A 19695-nucleotide genomic window follows, 5' to 3' on the forward strand; every position below is an offset into this window, starting at 1 on the left:
AACCTATTTAACCTCTCTTTACAGTTCAAGTTCTCCTGTCCCAGTAACATCTTTATGAGTTTTTTACAGCACTTTCATTTGCTTAATCATATCTGTGAGGAAGTTTCCAGAGTGGATCTTCCAAAATCAGGACAGGATCTTATGTAACATGTCACATGGGGTTGGGGATGTAGGGGAAGAGAGGTAGGGAAGGGGAGAACGAACAGCTGATAATACTTTGATAGCCATCAAGGCTTTGAACTTGTCCAAAGTAGCTGTCCAGCATACGAAACATTCAAACAAAAAATAATATTCTTTTATTTTATTTAGAGATACAGCACAGTAAAGGCTCTTCCAGCCCAATAAGCCCCAGCTACAGAATTATACCCATGTGACCAATTAACCTACTAGCCCATACATTTTTGGAATGTGGGGGAAAACTGGCACACCCAGTGGAAATCCATGCAGTCACGGGGGAATGAACAAACGTCTTACAGACTTATTCTCAAAGTTGTTAAAGATAATAAAAGTAAATATTTTAAAACAGGCAAAAGAAAATTTCAAAAACTCAAGCAATTAAAACCAACCAGAAAATAATAGAACATTCATTCTCTCATAGGTTTTTTTTCCTCAGCTGAGATAAATGGGGAACAATTTCTACCTAACCTAGCAAAGGTTATTTGTGTAGATTTCTACACTGCCACAAACCACTGCCAACAGCTTGAGATACCCACAAACCCGCAGTTACATGATGACTAATCCCCTATTATCTTATTTATCCAGAAGCACAAAATTAAGCAGTTCTACCTAGAGCATTGCACATGTAAAACGGTAATTTCTTTTAACCTTCCCATTATTTATAAGATTTTCTTAAAAAAAAACATTTTTTAAAAAGTTGGCAAATATTGTACACCATACTACGTCCTCAGGAAAAGTGTTTTGAGCCTGATAAATTACTGCTAAAATGTGGTTCCTGTTAATTTGATAAACATGCTAGTCAACTGGCAAAGTTTCACAAACTATAAATGAGATAAATAGCCAGTTCAGAAGTTAAAATAGATGGTTGGGAGAAGAATGATAAGCAGAGCATGGGAGAAGTCCTTATCTCCCTTCAAATTGGATAACATTTACTAAGGCTTTAAGATTCATCAGACATAACTTATTAAGCAATGTAGAAATCCCACAATATTGAAATGATCACATTAGAAGTCAGGTATGATGTCTAAACTCCTGAATCAAATGCAAAAGTGCTCTCAATTAAGCCAAATTGCCACTTTGATTCTCGGGATAAAATGTAATCATAGGTCCCTACAGAAAGATCCATTTCAATCCTAAAAATTCCTTTTGCTTATTGTTTAACTGGAGTTTTCATTCAGCGAATATTAAATGTTTTTACTACAGTTAGAAATCGCTAGCACTTTCCTACCCTCACCAATTGCCACTTTATTCCATAAACTACAACACAATGTACTGATTCTACTTTCCACAGTTTTCGACCTTGCTATCTTTCAGATTTTCCCAGCTACTTTCCATCCACAGCTGAAACCCTCCTGCATGCGCTTGTTACCTCAGCAGTTGATGTCTGCAGTGAGCTCCTGATCTGCTGGACATTTTCTACTCTTGGTTATCTTGATATCACCTGCAAATCAGCTTGTACTTGTTGGCCTGCATTGGTCCTTAACTTTGAATGTCTTACCATTGTTTTCAAATCTTTCCGAAGTCTCGCCCCTCACAATTTACAAAATCTTTATAGATATCTGTATGCTTCAGTGATCACTTCCTTGATGTAAATTCTGGCCATTCTTTGCCATTTGTGTTGCCAAGTCCTAAGCATTGCCATTTTATCTCCAATTGTGGCATTCTGTCTCACTGCTGTTCCTTAAGACGTACCTCATTTTGACTGAGTTCTGGATCATTTGTCTTAACATATTACTTTACCAAATTCCCCCTGAAGTCATTCCTTTGAAGCATCTTGGAAAACTTTGTAACATTAGATACAAGTGTCTGCCAGCCTAATTTGAATCTGTTTCTAACTTTAGCAGATTTTTGGCTAAAAATCAGGAATATGGAAGAAGTATTTTGGCTCATAGCTGAATGGGTTGTACCTTTGATGCTAGAGTCATCTAACTTGCTGATTTGTGGTCTGAAAAACTTTTGATGAACTTTTCCCCTAGGCAACTCCAACCAAATCCACTCAGTGCCAACACTATTACTTTGCCTTTCCTACAGTAAATCATTGCCACCCATCATTGGTGCACTACAACTGGTGCTTTTACTGTGTCCTTTTAAAAAGGCTGGACCTTTAGCTCCAATGTGATTCTCCAGACTGTGTGATTTCCATACTCTTGGACTACACTGAAAGGTTACCATGAATTCACTCTGCTGATCAAATGCTTCAGGTTTTAAACTAAGCAATCCTGTCAATGGTTCCTATATTACTGTTACCTGCACGTCATTGGAACTGTTATCCAATAAATGTCAACTTTGCAGCTTTTGTCTGCTGTGCTGCCAGGTAGGAATTCGCCTTTCCTGCTTTTTTGTGATTTTCCATTTTCTGCCATACTGCTTCAACTCTAATATCTAGTAAGCTTAACACTAAGGGAGAGTTTTTCTCTCTTTAGGTAAAATAATTTTCGGGAGACAAAAGCTGCTCAAATCTGTCTTGCTTAGGATTCTTCATCGCTCTTGATCAACAGGTAAAGACTCAAGTTCTTTGATTAAGTACGGGAGTTTTTTGAGTATTTGGAATCTGTCGTCACAAAGAGCCTTCATATGCAATGCAACTCAACCCCGATGACTGCTTTTCTTTGTATTCCTGGTGCACATTCTTCTGACCTTGCTATGTTCAGCTGTCCACCCTCTTCCTCTAAATGTGCTGATGCTCCTTGTAGCCCCTTCTCTTTTATGTTACTGACAATTTAATGGTTCACTATATAAAATCATGAATTGCCTTAGCTGCAAAAATTAACTACTGTTCCAATTCTTCCACATGTGGCCTCCTATGACCTCTAGATGGTTCCTCTACCCTGTCTTAACTTTCACACTTCCTTAAGCCGCTTGATTTCTGCAATACTCAGATTTCTCAGTTCTTTATTCTGACCTAATGCCCTCATAAATCTGCAGATGTTTCATGCACATACATCATAGTTCAGCAACTCATATTATCATGATTTCAGTTGAGCACGTGTTGGCATCCTTGGCTGAGGTTTACCATTGTGCGTTTTGTTTATGTCTTTACATAATGAAACAAAGCTGCTAGTATCAGATTTATATTAAACAACATTTACCATAAACAAACCTTACAGCTCCTCTAAGGCATTGCATTTAATAATGTAAGTTCTATGTGCTTAAAGCTTACATCACTTTACATCTATTTTCTGCTTTAAAATCCTCATTTTGGACAAGTTTTTGGATATGTTTCTCATTCACTCCTCCTACTGGTTTGGTGCTGAATTTCAACTATTAGCATCAAATCTCAATTTGAACTTTGTGGTTCCACATTTCCACCATCATTAAACTTGCCCATGATAAAAAGAAATTACTTGAACTGCCATTTCTGGTTTATAGGAGGCTTATTCTCCAACCCTTTGTGGTCTCCTGTAACACCCAAACACTCCAACTAATATCCAGAAAAATGATACATATGCAACAACTCTGACAAATATCTACTGTCTTAATCCATTCAACTCAATATATCAAAAATCTATACTCTTATCTCCAGATTTCCCCAGGCCCTTAAACTGCCTTGTGATTGTCACATTACACCAAAGTGTTCTCAGGCTTGGACTGGCAGAAAGACATAAACTCAAATGATGTACTTCGAACTACAAAGCTTTGTCTATTAGGACAGAATAGTAAGCATTAAGATACTTATCTAGGTGTGCACGGGCTCCTCTCACTGCAGCACAACTCCCACTTGATCCACAGTGCCGATCAAGACCAGCCTGTTGATGGGGCCTCAGAAAACTTCCGTCAAGTTCATTTACTGCTCAACTATCATTCCCTTTCCACTGATATGAAATGCTGCAGCAAGTGGATCAATATCTGCACAAACTGCTGAAGCAGAGCCAATCATGACTTGTCACTAGGTAGGTAGATTCACTAGGTTGATTCCTGGGATGGCAGGGCTGTCTTACGCAGAGAGATTGGAGAGATTGGGCTTGTACACGCTGGAATTGAGGAGATTGAGAGGGGATCTGATTGAAACGTTTAAGATAATTAAAGGATTTGATAGGATTGAGGCAGGAAATATGTTCCAGATGTTGGGAGAGTCCAGTACCAGAGCGCATGGATTGAGAATAAGAGGTCAGTTATTTAAAACAGAGTTGAGGAAGAGCTTCTTCTCCCAGAGAGTTGTGGAGGTGTGGAATGCACTGCCTCGGAAGACGGTGGAGGCCAATTCTCTGGATGCTTTCAAGAAGGAGCTGGATAGATATCTGATGGATAGGGGAATCAAGGGATATGGGGGCAAGGCAGGGACTGGGTATTGATAGTGAATGATCAGCCATGATCTCAGAATGGCGGTGCAGACTCGAGGGGCCGAATGGTCTACTTCTGCACCTATTGTCTATTGTCTATTGTCTATTGTCACCACGCTTCACAAGTCCCACCTCTGTATTCACCTTTCACGTTCCCATGACTGGATTCCCAGAATCTTGCATTCTCACACTTAGATTGTATCCCATAGTCATAATCAAAGCACCTGCAAACAGTTGGTGTATGTCCAAAGCCACAGTCATGGTGAAGACCTTTGACAAGCACAAAGATGAACCCTTTACAATACATTCCACCATTTGAAAGTCGCAACCACATTACATCTGGCTGGCAGGCTTTAGTACAACCCCTGCAGATGCCCCACCGTATTACAATCAAATCATAAAACTACAAAGTATGAAGCAGAGGCTGTAGTCATACCCCAGTGCAACGTGGTAGCCCACCAGCCTCCAGGCACTCCAAAGGGCCACCAACTCCCTCCCGGGGTATAATAGTTATGGAGCTGCTACCCTACATTTGAGTGGGGGTGGAGGTACATCTCTATCAAAGGAGGTGTAAGGTGTTTTTTCTCCCTACTAGCCTGCCGGTCTCCCTTAGGCAAGGTTTAGCACATGCTAAGGCCTCCCCTGGATCAGTTTCACGTGAATCCATGGGAGCAAGTAATGGATGGTCACAGGAGGAACTGGTAAATGTCACAAGTCTTGGTTATGTGATCACTGACACCAGGCAGACAATCTCCAAAAAGTATTGTTAATAGCTGGGGTCACCCATCTTGTAGAGAAGATGGCAATGGCAAACCATTTCTGTCAAAAATTTGTCACAAACAATCACGGTCATGGGTAAGACCATAATTGCCCACATCATACAACGTGGCACATAATGATATTGATGATGCCCCTACGTTACGTATCTTATCTACCAACCATTGGATATGGTCAGATAAATCAGTTATATTCGCTGACTCTTCAGAGAAATATGTACAACCCTCCTGCCCTTGATGGCACAGACAATTCATTCCTTTGTCAGGATATAATTCAAGGCAATTATATTCTATATATAAAATATATAGAATATATAGGAGAGTCAGTAGACATTGTGTACTTGGATTTTCAGAAGGTCTTTGACAAGATGCCACACATGAGGCTGCTTAATGTGTAAGAACCCATGGTATTACAGGAAAGATTCTGGCATGGATAGAGCAGCGGCTTATTGGCAGGAGGCAAAGAGTGGGAAAAAAGGGAGACTTTTCTGGTTGCCTACCAGTGACTAGTGGTGTTCAACAGGGGTCTGTGTTGGGACAGCTTATTTTTATTGTTGCTTATCAATAACTTGGATGATGGAATTGATTGCTTTGTGGCCAAGTTTGCAGACAATACAAAGATAGGTGGAGAGGCAGGTAGTTTTGAAGGACTAGGATAGATGAAGAGAATGTGTCAGCAAAAGCCTTAAGCCCACAGGCGTAACAATGTCCAAGCAGTCTGTTTTTTATGAGGATGTGGTTCACTGCACTGAAGCCTCTTTCAATAAGGTAAGAGGAGGGAAATACAATGAAGAGCAGTTTGGCTGTTCTCTAAAGAACAGGAAACTTGGTATGATAGTGTAGTCACATACCAAAAAGCCGACATCTTTGTAAAAGCATTTTTGCTTCTTCATCATTCTGAATTTTGCTAATTTCATCTTGCAACCTCTCTTCCTGTTCTTCCACCCACGAAGGAATGGGTTAATTACCTAATCCAGAATTGCCAGATCGTTCAGATCATTGAATCAATTCTGAATATCCTTCTTCAGTGACTGCAGGTGTAAGCAGTACTTTTGCAAATCGCTGTCTGTGAAAGAGAGTGCCATACTTTCCATGCAGGGAAGCTGTGAGAACATTCTTCTCCCAATGTTTTGCTTATATATTTCCAATTTTTCGATAAATGTGGACACTGCACTTTTTAGATTAAATTAAAATTTTCACTCTGCAATTTCATATTTACAATGTTCATTTTGTCATACAGATTGGCTAGGTATGCCAAATCTCCATGTAGAAATTCAAAGCACTAGATCCTTTTTCAAGTTCAATCTTGTTTCCCAAGCTCTTGTCGACTTTGTGCAAAAATGTAACCACAATGTCAAAAGATCAAAGAAATGTTTTAAGCAGCAGCCTTTTGACAGTCAACACACTTCAGTGTGAAGAAGCAAGCATTCAAACTCTTCATTGTTATCTTGGTATAACTGGTGAAATATTCTGCTATTTAACAGACGAGCTTTAATTTTGTTGATGACAGATATTACAGGAGTTATGCTTGAAAAAGAATTGCTGCCTAAGGTTTTAGGCTGCAAGATGTTGACAATGAATTACACAATGGATTGAAACCAGATTTGGAAACTCTTTTTCATAAATGCCACTAAACCAGCATTGCAACTTGTCGTATATGGTACTCTATCTGTTGCTCAAGAAATCATGTTCCTAATCGGAATACTTTTATCCTCAATATACACTTTCAACTCATTGTAGATTGATTCTCCATTGATATGTTTTTAAATTTTGCAAAAGAGAATCCCCTCATAAGCTTTTCCATTTTTGATAAGCTGTACCTATGCCATTAGTGATGCCTCTTGTCTCACACAGTAGACTCATCCAGTTGTATCGTAAATTCTGTTTTTTTTAGCTCTGTGCATAGTGGATACTCAATGTCTTCACTCATTTAATCAACACGACAAACTACAGAGTTATTACTCAGAGGAATTGCTTTTAAGATGCTGGTATCCATTTTGAGAACAGTGGTGAGCACTTCTGATACACCAGGCATTATTAATCTTTCACCAATTGTATGAGATTTTACACACTTTACTATCATATTGGAAAATTTATAAGAGGCAATGAGACCACTATCAAGGTCTTTTCAGCTTCCCTGGCAAATGACTCGAGTGTGCAATGCTTTTCAAATGCTTCTTTCATCTTCTGGAACTGAGTAATACCATATGTAGCCTTTCAGGGTGTCCTTTATGGAAGTGTTCCTGCAATCTTGGATGCTTCATGGCTTCATTAGACAGTACAGTATTATAAATAAGACATGGAGCATTGCTGATCTGACGGGAATGGAATAAAACCATACTCCAGGTATGTAACATAGTATTGATACAGTTCCTGTAGTTTCCATTTCTTAGCAGGATTAGAATTCAAAGCTTCAGTCCCTCAGACTCATAGAGATTGCGAAGTACTTATTTACCCAACATTAATGGGGCTAAATTAAAATAAAAAATTAACACAAACTGGGAACACCCACTGGATGTTGACAATTGCAGTGAGTTGACATGGTCGGTCAGGTCTTATTGCCTCAGGGTGTCACTTAACCCCCCCCCCACCCCCAAGATTCTTGAATCCCTCCTCAACAACTTCTATTTAATCTAACACCCCCCCCACCCCAGGACATGTAACCGCCTCCTTGAGAATCATTGCTCTAAATGGAGAGAAATACATTAATCTGAGATGCAAAGGAACTCAGGAGTCCTTGTGCAGGATCCTCTGAAATTTACCCTACAGGTTGAGTCTGTGGTGAGGAAGGCAAATGCCATGTTAACATTCATTTCAAGAAGACTAGAATAGAAAAGCCAGGATGTAATGCAGGGGCTTTATCAAGCACTGGTCAGGCCACACTGAGTATTTTAGCAGTTTCGGGGCTCCTTATCTAAGAAAGGATGTGCTGACATTGGAGAGGGGTCAAAGGAGGTTCACAAAATGTTTCTGGGATTAACAGGCTTGTCAGATGAGGAGCATTTGATGCTCTAGGCCTCTACTCACTGGAATTCAGAAGAATGAGGGATGAACTCAATAAAACCTATCAAATATTGAAAGGGCTCAACAAAGTGGATGTGGAGAGGATGTTTCCTGTGGTGGGGGAGTCTAAGACCAGAAGATACTACCTCAGAATAGAAGGGGCATCCTTTTAGAACAAAGGAGGGATTTCTTTACCAGAGCATGGCCAATTTGTGGAATTTGTTGCCACAGGTACCTACGGAGGCCAAAGCAGAGCTTGATAGATTCTAGATTAGATAGGGCATGAAAGGTTATGGGGCGAAGGCAGGAGATTGGGGCTGAGAGGGAAACTGGATTGCTCATGATGAAATGAAGGAGCAAACTCGATGGTCTAGTTCTGCTCCTATGCTGTTATGCTCTTATTCTGGCTGACTCCATCAGGATGATCCTCCTTGATAAACAGACAGTACCTTACTGGGGAAAAAGCTATCATCTAGAACCCATTGGCCTCCGTGATATGACATTTCAACTTGTGGGCCAGATCATCACGACATACCCCAGGGAGCAGCAGCCAGACACAGCCATGGGGAGGCATGGGTAGGCCCTGGTGTCACATACTCAGTATGTGCCATTCAATGTGGGAAACAAACCTGCCCCAAAACACTATATTCCCACTGTAGCAGTGCTGCACTGTTCTGTACCATTAAGGTACATAGAGGTCCCCATTGGAATCTGACCGTTGTAACAGCAATGGCAATTAATCCCAGCTCATGATATTACATGCAACGCTGGTACTTCGGTCTTACTCTGATGTTATGGCAGCACATTCTATTCCTTACACGGACCCTCCTTTTAGAGTCCCAACCCCCATAGTTGGCAAGTTCATGATGGACTCTAACCATGTTCATCGTTCAGAGGGACAGGGATCAATGTTCCCATGCCAGAGGGCATCGGAATCCAGGAGATCGCCAAGCACTCTGATACGTTCCGACAGTAAGCATATCCATACAACATTCTGTGAAAGGTATCTGTCGAGATCACAGTCACTGTTGTGGTGAGGAGCAGCAGCAATATTGTGACAACTTCTGTAACGTAGAGAAGCACACTACCACTCCCGTTTAGTTAATCCTCGGGCATTTAGGAACACCATTCCCTGTACTCTCCTCCAGCGTTAGGGCATCATATGAAGGGTTCCATTGTATAGGCAAGAGGTCAAAGGCTGCAACCTCTTCAGAGTCGCTATGTCACTGGCAGACAGGCCATAATCTGCTCATGGAGGTAACTCAACCCATCAAGGCCTTTCTCTGCCTGATCATCTATGTACCATTTCCATTTGCCCATAGAGGAGCGCTGAGTTTGGCCTTCTTTGTGGGTCACGTTATCGAATTTCACCATTGCATAATGCGTAGGTGGGGTCTCAAGACCACTGTCCCTGAACCTGTCAGGTACTTGGTGGCTAGGGGTCATAATATAGTATAATATAGCAGCCAGGTGATAATGGAAGCAAATAAAAACCATTTCACATCTTCACTTTGGTCTGGAGTATGTTTAGACATACTTCAGTTTCATTAACTAACATGATCACCTCACTTCTTTTGATATCTTCACCAAATAAAAACCTTCTTGAGAACTTCAGTTAGCCCAAGGTTCCTGACTCCTTCTTAAATTACTTTTCAGATCTTGGCTTTGCTGGAAAGGACTGGTTCCTCGAGAACCTTTGCTCCCTTCATCACAGCAGGCTGGATTTGCTGGTGGCCAGCCATTTTCAGTTGTATTTCATTCACGTTCCAACATGTCACTCTGTGGCCTCCTCTACTGCCATAATTAGACTACCCTCAGACGGGAGGAACAAACTTCATATTCCATCTGGGTAGCCTTCAAACAGGAAGCACCAACATTGAACTCTCCAAATTCTGTTCATCTCTCCCCCTCCCCCTTCTCTCTTTTATCATGCTCCATCTTGACTCTCCTCTTCTATTCACCTGCCTATCACCTCCCTCTGGTGCCTCTCTTCCTTCCCTTTATCCTATGATCCACTCTCCTCTCCTATCAGATTTCTTCTTCTTCTGCCCTCTACCTTTTCCACCTATCACCTCCCAGCTTCTCTTTTCATACCCCCCCCCCACCCACCCACCTTCTTCCTCACATGTCTTCACCTGTCATCTGCCATGTGAACTTGTACTTCTTTCCTCCTTCCACCCTCCTATTCTGGCTTCTTCCCCCTTCCTTTCCAGTGTTGATGAAAGAACTTGCCCCAAAATGTTTACTGCTTATCTCTCTCCATAGATGCTGCCTGATCTGTTGTGTTCCTCCAAGACTGTGTGTGCATGTGTTGACCTGGATCTCCAGCACCTGCAGAATCTCTTGCATTTATGATTTGCTGGAAAGGGTCAGACCTGTTGTTGCCAAGCTTAATTTTCCTTGAGAACATGGAAAGAGCAGTCTTCCTGAATCATCTGACGTTACTAGGTCAGGATGATCACAGGCTGGAAAGGAACCTTCAGCTGATGGTGTTTTCAAATACTTGCTGCCATCGTCTCGGTGAGTAGCTGCAGGGCAGTCTTTAGATACAACATCTGCAGCTAGCACATTACCTGTAGAAAGAATTAATGTCTTGGCTGATTGATGAGATGCCAATTAAACGGGTTTCTCTGTCCTGGATGGTATTGAGGTTCTTTAAAGATCTGGAGCATCCAAGTAGGTGGAGAGAATTCCATCACATGTCTGGTAAAAAGACTCTGGGGTGTCTGAAGTTTAATCATTAATTGCAAGATACCTGGTTTCTCAGGCATACCTCACTGTTAGAAGTCAGCCTAGGGTCTTGCTGGTAGGGAAGTGAACAACGCCAATACCATTGAGTGTCAAGGACATTTGTTCAAATCCTCTTTTGTTGGAGTTGGTCATTGCCCAGTGATTTTGTGGTGCTAATGTTTCTTGTCACATATCAGCCCATGCCTGAATGGGAATTTAAATTTTGTTAACTGTAACCATGGGCTTCTTTTTTTTTGTTGAGAAATTGCTAATAGAGTTGAACATTATCCAATCAATACTTACAGTCTCGTGATGGAAGGAAAGTAATTGATGAAGCAGATGAGGAGAACTGCATTCATGTCCTGTCCTTGAGCTGGGATGATCAACAACTACAGCTACTTTCCCCTGTGTGAGGTATGACTCCAACATTAGAATATTCTGCCCTTAATGCCATTTTATTCAGTTTTACCAAAGCTCCTTGGTGCCTTTCTTAATCACATGCTACATTGATGTCAATGGCAGTCATTCTGATGCAACAACTAGGATCCAAATCTCCTTTAACCATTGTGTGGGAAATTGCTTCTAAATTTCACTCCCAAATGGCCCTATTGTAATTTTAAGACTGCACTTCATTGTTCTAAAATCTTCAAATGTAGAAATAATCCATACTTCATCATTTTAAATCATGTTGACTAAAATACTGAAGTTGTTTGCTGTGTGCATTCTGTGAAATTGAAAGTCTGTACGTATTTCTTTTGGGAGCAATACCTTGAGATAATGATCAGTAATTCATTCGGAAAACATTCTTAACAAACAAAGTGAATGAATTCTGCAATACCGCCTTGTTTGCTATAATGAAAGGCTGTATTATGTTTAATAAATATTAAGCCAAACCAGTATAGTGAAATCCTCTTACTGAATGACGTAAATTACCATATCCTATCACCTCACACTAACTATAGATAATCTTTATTGTATGTACACTCCACCCCTCAGATTAGGTAATGAGTTCATGAACTGCTCCAGACATTTGAGCAGATTATCAGTGCCGACAGGTCAGTATAGCATTGACATGGGACTATATTTTAGAAGTGTTGTCTTTCAAAAGACAAATTGAAGCTTCATTGCCTTTTTAGTTATACTTAAGAGATTTTACTTCACAGTAACAAGAACTGTAAGAGGTTCTCCAATGTTCCTGCCAATACTTATCTGCTGGCTTGCCCAACCCCCTGAAAGTTCCAAGTCAATCATGGGACACTGTTGCCATGGCTGCCATGGTTGCTGTGGTAAAATTGTTGACCACAGTTTCAGTGACCATCGAGCACTTTGAGATATTATAAGGTATTAGAAAGAAACTAAAACAAGTATTTCATATTTACTAATAAGAAAATGTAAACTGCTCCACACATGGACTCCAAACTATTAGCAGGGCAAATGAAAGCAGAGACCCAAACTATACTGACTGACAGTGAAACATTCGCAGACACTTCCAGCATTTTCACCATGGCTCCGCTGTCTTCTGTTATTATCTAGAACTCTAATTAGTTTTGAATTCAAATCAAGAGAGAACAGAGGTGAGGGAAATTGACCATCGTTCACCCTTTGACAATATTGACTCAGTTTTTTTTATTTCCACTTACAATCTGACTAGCTGGACAGTTCCTTCTGCTCTGCATTTTGCAACCTTATGCTCTTTCATTTCTGTTTATTCTCCAATTATGCCAAGTAATTAGTCAGCAAGGAAATTAGGAAGGAAATTTAGAAACAGGACTGCAAAGGTAGTAATCTTGGGATTACTGCCTGTGCCACGCGACAGTGAGAGTAGGAATAGGATGAGGTGGAGGATAAATGCATGGCTGAGGGATTGGAGCAGGAGGCAGGGATTCAGATTTCTGGATCTTTGGGACCTCTTTTGGGGCAGGTGTGACCTGTACAAAGAGGATGGGTTGCACTTGAATCCCAGGGGACCAATATCCTGGCGGGGAGTTTTGCTAAGACTACTGGGGAGAATTTAAAATGGAATTGTTGGGGGTTGGGAACCGAACTGAAGAGACTGGGGAAGAGGAGGTTAGCTTACAAATAGAGAAAGCTCGTAGACAGTGCAAGAGGGAGGATAGGCAGGTGATAGAGAAGGGATACGTTCGGACCGAAGGCTTGAGATGCGTCTATTTTAATGCAAGGAGTGTTGTGAATAAACCAGATGAGCTTAGAGCGTGGATCAGTACTTGGAGATGTGATGTGGTGGCCATTACAGAGACTTGAATGGCTCAGGGACAGGATTGGTTACTTCAAGTGCCGGGTTTTAGATGTTTCAGAAAGGACAGGGAGGGAGGCAAAAGAGGTGGGGGCAAGGCACTGTTGATCAGAGATAGTGTCACAGCTGTAGAAATGGTGGACTCCATGGAGGGATTGTCTATGGAGTCTCTGTGGGTGCAGTTTAGGAATAGGGAAGGGGTCAATAACTTTACTGGGTGGTTTTTGTAGGCCGCCTAATAGTAACAGGGATATTGAGGAACAGATAGGGAAACAGATCCTGGAAAGGTGTAATAATGGAGTTATCGTGATGGAAGATTTTAATTTTGATTGGCATCTCCCTAGAGCTAGGAGTTTAGATGGGGTGGAATTTGTTAGGTGTGTTCAGGAAGGTTTCTTGACACAGTATGTAGACAAGCCTACAAGAGGAGAGGCTGTACTTGATTTGGTATTGGGAAATGAACCTGGTCAGGTGTCAGATCTCTCAGTGGGAGAGCATTCTGGGGATAGTGATCATAATTCTATCTCCTTTACAATAGCATTGGAGAGAGAGAGGAACAGACAAGTTAGAAAAGCATTTAATTGGAGTAAGGAGAATTATGAGGCTATCAGGCAGGAAATTGAAAGCTTAAATTGGAAACACATATTCTCAGGGAAAAGTACAGAAGAAATGTGGCAAATATTCATGGGATATTTGTGTAGAGTTCTGTATAGGTACATTCCAATGAGACAGGGAAGTTATGGTAGGGTGCAGGAACCGTGGTGTACAAAGGCTGCAATAAATCTAGTCAAGAAGAATAGAAAAGCTTACAAAAGGTTCAGAGAGCTATGTAATGTTAGAGATCTAGAAGATTATAAGGCTACTAGGAAGGAGCTTAAGAAGGAAATTAGGAGAGCCAGAAGAGGCCATGACAAGGCTTTGGTAGGCAGAATTAAGGAAAACCCCAAGGCATTCTACAAGTATGTGAAGAGCAAGAGGATAAGATGTGAGAGAATAGGGTCTATCAATGTGACAGTGGGAAAGTGTGTACGGAACTGGAGGAAATAGCAGAGGTACTTAATGAATACTTTACTTCAGTATTCACTATGGAAGAGGATCTTAGTGAATGTAGTGATGACTTGCAGCAGACTGAAAAGCTTGAGCACATAGATATTAAGAAAGAGGATGTGCTGAAGCTTTTGGAAAACATCAAATTGGGTAAATCACTGGGACTAGACAAGATGTACCCCAGACTACTGTGGGAAGTAAGGGATAAGATTGCTGAGCCTCTGGCGATGATCTTTGCAACATCAATGGGGACAGAAGTGGTTCCCAAGGATTGGAGGGTTGCGGATGTTCCTTTATTCAAGAAAGCAAATAGAGATAGCCCAGGAAATTATAGACCAGTGAGTCTTACCTCAGTGGTTGGTAAGTTGATGGAGAAGATCCTGAGAGGCAGGATTTATGAACATTTGGAGAGGTATAATATGATTAGGAGAAGTCAGCATGACTTTGTAAAGGGCAGGTTGTGCCTTATGAGTCTGATTGATGAAGGAAGAACAGTGGATGTAGTGTGTATGGATTTCAGCAAGGCATTTGATAAGGTACCCCATGCAAGGCTTATTGAGAAAGTAAGAAGGCATGGGATCCAAAGGGACATTGCTTTGTGGATCCAGAACTGGCTTGCCCACAGAAGGCAAAGAGTGGTTGTAGACGGGTCATATTCTACATAGAGGTCGATCACTAGTGGTGGAGTGCCTCAGGGATCTATTCTGGGACCCTTACTCTTCGTGATTTTTATAAATGACCTGGATGAGGATGTGGAGGGATAGGTTAGTAAGTTTGCTGATGACACAAAGGTAGGAGGTGTTGTGGATAGTGTGGAGGGCTGTCAGAAGTTACAGTGGGACATTGATAGGATGCAAAACTGGGCTGAGAACTGGCAGATGGAGTTCAACCCAGATAAGTATAAAGTGGTTCATTTTGGTAGGTCAAATATGACGGCAGAATATAGTATTAATGGTAAGACTCTTGGCAGTGTGGAGGATCAGAGGGATCTTGGGTTCCGAGTCCATAGGACGCTCAAAGCAGCTGCGCAGGTTGACTGTGTGGTTAAGAAGGCATATGGTGTATTGGCCTTCATCAATCATGGAGTTGAATTTAGGAGCTGAGAGGTAATGTTGCAGCTATATAGGAGCCCACTTGGAATACTGTGCTCAGTTCTGGTTGCCTCACAAGAGGGATGTGGAAGCCATATAAAGGGCGCAGAGGAGATTTACAAGGATGTTACCTGGATTGGGGAGCATGCTTTATTAGAATAGGTTGAGTAAACCCGGCCTTTTCTCATTGGAGCGACAGAGGATGAGAGGTGACCTGATAGAGGTGTACAAGATGATGAGAGGCATTGATCGTGTGGATAGTCAGAAGCTTTTTCCCAGGGCTGAAATGGTTGCTGCAAGAGGACCCAGGTTGAAGGTGCTGGGGAGTAGGTACAAAGGAGATGTCAGGGGTAAATTTTTTACTCAGAGAGTGGTGAGTGCGTGGAATGGGCTGCCGGCAACAGTGGTGGAAGTGGATACGATTGTGTCTTTTAAGAGGCTTTTAGATAGGTACATGGAGCTTAGAAAAATAGAGGGCTATAGGTAAGCCTAGTAACTTCTAAGGTAAGTACATATTTGACACAACTTTGTGGGCCAAGGGGCCTGTATTGTGCTGTAGACGTTCTATGTGATTTTCTTCTATGAAGCAAGATGACCTCCACAACTTATCCCAATGGCAACGCATCACTGGTGTTCCTTTTGTGCAATCCAACCAACATCCAACACCCAACTTCTCTCACTATTTCTACCCTATTTCCTCATTTGGATGAACATGAATTATTTCTCTTTTAACAGACGCTACCTGACATGCTGAGTATATCCAGCATTCTACCTTTATTTCAGATTTCCAGTGTATGCAGTTTATATACGTAATGCCCCGGATCATATTTTTACTGTTATGCTGTATGTATTTCGTTTTGACAGTTCTGTAAGTGCAGTCTGTTCTGTTTTCAGCTTGTTTGGGTTACTATTGAAGATAAGGGAGAGGAAGAGGAGAAGGAATGATGCCCACAAGGGCATCATTTTAAAGTAAGGAAACACAAAAACTCTGACATACCTGCACAATCTCTGATCTACTGTCCCTCACCCAAAGACCGTTTACAGTACCCAAATGATGCCTCAGTTAAAAATGCAACAGAGTTTAAACAGGACAGACTTTAGATGCTGGAATCCCGAGCAGGAGGAAGTGAACAGGTCAAGGAGCGCCAGCCTGCGTCCGCAGAAACTCCCGTGTTTATGATTTGCTGCTCCACCGTGAAGTATGTTTGAGGTGTGTCCATCCTGAAGAAACAGGATATTTAACATTCCAGTTCGAAGCCCAGCTTTAGAATGAGAGTGGGGAGGGGAAATGGCCAGGATAAAGAGGTGAAGGAGAGTGGTGAGACAGGAGTCCAAGGTGATTGATGGATTGAGGTGGGGAAGATAACTTTCTTTCTCTCATTGTCTGCCCCAAGCTATCATTCACCAGCAGCCACTGTCTCCCAACTCCTCTCCTCTACCTGGCACAATCCACCTGTCAACTTATTCTCCCCACCTTCGTCCACTAGATCACCTCAGACTCTTGTTTTACCTTCCCCTTGTTATATTAGCCAATTGCCTCTCCACTCTCGGTCTTGATGCAGGGTTTTGACACAAAACGTCATTAATTCCTTACCCCTCCCCCCATCCCATGCCAAGTATGACCCGCAGATTGATTGTCCCTCTGGGAATTGAATGTGTTAAGATATCAAAGACCAAAGCAGGTTAACACTGAGATGGTCTCAACCCTTTCTCAATAATCTGTTTTATTCCATCATAGATGACAAATTGATTGTGACTATTTATAGACAAACCTACTTCTAGTTTCATAAATATTGATTGTATCACGTTAAGCTTCAATTCACAGATTGAATTCCCACATACAATGTGTGATTTTGTCTGATACATTTAAGGTGTGGGAATTTATTTGTCTCTTGTTTATGTTACCATGGAGTTAGATGTTCATGTGTTTAATAGTGGAGCAAATCTTGACTCATGAAAAATAATTGAAAGAGTGTTGAGCTATTAATGATCTCATACTATAATGCTATAAATTAAATTTACTATTTTTGTCTGAGATGAAATCATCACTGAAACTTCACACGCATGTAAGGTTTACTCACGTTAAGAACATCACCTTGTTCTGATCTTAGCATAACAGTGCTTTTGTCCAGCTGTCTGCTGCTTTTGTCAGCAATGTACAAAACTTTCCAGTGATTACCTCGGCAAACGAGCTTTTTGCCCTTGTTACTCCTGTGTACTATCTGCATGTTGGGAGTTAGCTTCCAATTTAGATAACAAAGCAAACACTTCAAATGGATTTTACCTAATCTATCATTTCAGCAACAGTGAGTTAGGGGACTTCAAATTTAAGCATATGTGCATACATTGAAATTTATGAACGGATCATTTTGTCACTGATGTCTTTAGAATATTGCATATCCCCACTTTACTCAAAAGAATGAAGGCAACTTGAAAAATAAATAACTCAATTTGCCAGGACTCATAACCCAAGAATAATCAGAATGCATATGCGGATCTAGAGTCATTGTGAAAGTTGGTGATTGCTGCCTTCCTTTGTCCACTCACTGCCGTTGTTCCTCCAAGTATTGTCTCTTTGATGGTTTCTTTCCGCATCATTATCATATTCTACCCAGACTCCACTTCATCCATAACTCTGCTACGTGCCAAAAATATGACAAGTGTAAGAGATGGAAGGACATCAGTAAATCAGAGAACAAACCTGAGGGAAAACGGCATGAGGGTCAAAGATCAGGGCAGGAGAATTTCCCTCAGGCCAGTGAGCAAGAAATTGGATTGTGAGCATAAATTAAATCAGGATTATGGACCGAAATTCAGAAGCAATAAATCTGCTGAATAATTGTAAGTGAAATAACTTAAATTGGAATCTTTTAACTTTATCTTAACTCCTTATCCCATCTAGAATTGTTTATCTGCTACACAAGTACTTTGAAAATATTTATTTTATTCCTTTTTAAGATTGCGTATGTATTTGCATTTATATTTGCCTTGTAATGATTCCCCTTTATTCACATGGTTTGACTTTTTCTACACAATCTTCCCTAGACTTTTCAGACATAAAATATGCTCAATTATCTGATTATTGAGAGTAACACAATTATTTTGTACAATTGAACCATTTTACTTCATTTTCTCTTCCCACTTAAGCTTTTCACATGAGTCTGACTACACCTCAATCCTGTGCAACAACAGTGTGGGTTTCAGTGCTAATTCTGTAAAGCAAGGCCTAATTGCAGTATTGCTAGCCATCAATTTAGCTCATAATTATGCTATTAATATTTTTCTTTGATGATCTTGCATATGCTGCACATTAGAAGTCTTGGTGTATTTGGTGAGTATGTCACAAACATCCCATGAAGAATCTAAGTGGCTTTCTTTGTTGGTGTTTGCTCTCTGAAAAATATATATTTACTTCTTTTGATTTTTTTTCAGCTTCTGCTCATAATGTTTAAAATGTAAGACACCTGGGTAAAAATGGTTCAGACTTTAGTTATCCATGCATTACTAATACTTGAAAACACAAACAAGTGAAAATCTGTAGATGCTGGAAATCCGAGCAAGGCATACAAAATGCTAGAGGAACCCAGCAGGCCAGGTAGCATCCATAGATAAAAGTACAGTTGACGTTTTGGGCCAAGACATTGACTTTACTTTTTGCTATGGATGCTGCCTGGCCTGCTGAGTTCCTCCAGTATTTTGTGTGAGTTGCTAATATTTGATTTGTCCTGTTTGAAACAGGTCAATTAAAAAGTGATAAATGACAATCAGCAGTACTGGGGTGTAACATTGTTGACCTGCATCCTCCTGCCACTTACCATAAAGTTATAGATACATGCAACACACACAAAATACTGATGGAATGCAGAAGGCCAGGTAGCATCTATAGGGAGAAACACTGTTGGTGTTTCGGGCCGAGACCCTTCGTCAGGTATAATATGCTTTGTCTTTGACAAATTTGCCAAACTTCAGGCTTACCTCACTGTTTCATCTGCACCATTTGGCCTCTGTGTGCGAGATGGAATCAATCCCCATTTATGAATTTCACATTAATTGACATGAACTCCAACTCCTTTAGGAAATGTTTACAAACTACGCCTATTTGGATTTGGAGAATGGATTCAATCATGCCATCCTTCTCCGAAAATAAACCACAGCTGAGAAACATCACCAGTACTTCCAATTCAAACTGTAAAAAAAGCAAGAGGTTGAAAAAATGTAATTATTTTCCATATAATTGAAAACATCAGGGCAAATTTCCTCCACTGTTTGATTATCTCTGATTTATTGGCTAGTAGTTTGGGCAATTATACTCGTTATGTAATAATAATGATAATAAT

The 19695-nt window shown here is 40.9% G+C and overlaps 1 protein-coding gene across 7 annotated transcripts in view; it reads right to left on the reverse strand.

Annotated features, from left to right (window-relative positions):
* The window catches only part of LOC132402015 (phosducin-like), a 145703-nt gene that overhangs the window by 66597 nt on the left and 59411 nt on the right, over positions 1-19695 (reverse strand). For 3 of the 7 annotated variants that reach the window (XM_059984464.1, XM_059984466.1, XM_059984465.1), the window contains exon 1: positions 19334-19516. The exons of the other annotated variants lie outside the window; for them this stretch is intronic. The gene's annotated coding sequence lies outside the window, so the exon portion shown is untranslated. Of the gene's footprint in view, positions 1-19333; positions 19517-19695 lie in introns of those variants that run through there. 7 annotated transcript variants of the gene reach the window in all.

The sequence above is a fragment of the Hypanus sabinus genome, chromosome 11 (assembly GCF_030144855.1).
Source record: "Hypanus sabinus isolate sHypSab1 chromosome 11, sHypSab1.hap1, whole genome shotgun sequence".
NCBI classification, from domain to species: Eukaryota; Metazoa; Chordata; class Chondrichthyes; order Myliobatiformes; family Dasyatidae; genus Hypanus; species Hypanus sabinus.